Here is a 581-nt window from a genome sequence, read left to right as displayed (position 1 = left end):
CGGATGTGTACCAAACTCACTAAAAGTGGCAGTAATAAAGCCTCTCTTGAAAAAGCCAAACTTTGACCCAGAAAATATAAAAAACTATCGGCCTACATAAAATCTCCCATTCCTCTCAAAATATTTGAAAAAGCTGTTGCACAGCAACTCACTGCCTTCCTGAAGACAAACAATATATACAAAATGTTTTAGACCCCATCATAGCATTGAGACTGCACTTGTGAAGGTGGTAAATTACCTTTTAATGGCGTCAGACCAAGGCTCTGCATCTGTCCTTGTGCTCCTAGACCTTAGTGCTGCTTTTGATACCATCGATCCCCACATTCTTTTGGAGAGATTGGACACCCAAATTGGCCTACACAGACAAGTTCTGGCCTGGTTTAGATCTTATCTGTCGGAAAGATATCAGTTTGTCTCTGTGGATGGTCCTCTGACAAATCAACTGTAAATTTCGGTATTCCTCAAGGTTCCGTTTTAGGACCACTATTGTTTTCACTATATATTTTACCTCTTGGGGATGTCATTCGAAAACATAATGTTAACTTTCACTGCAATGCGGATGACACACAGCTGTACATTTC

The sequence above is a fragment of the Salvelinus sp. IW2-2015 genome, linkage group LG6.1 (genome assembly GCF_002910315.2).
Source record: "Salvelinus sp. IW2-2015 linkage group LG6.1, ASM291031v2, whole genome shotgun sequence".
NCBI classification, from domain to species: domain Eukaryota; kingdom Metazoa; phylum Chordata; class Actinopteri; order Salmoniformes; family Salmonidae; genus Salvelinus; species Salvelinus sp. IW2-2015.
Note: the sequence above shows the minus strand (reverse complement) of the source record.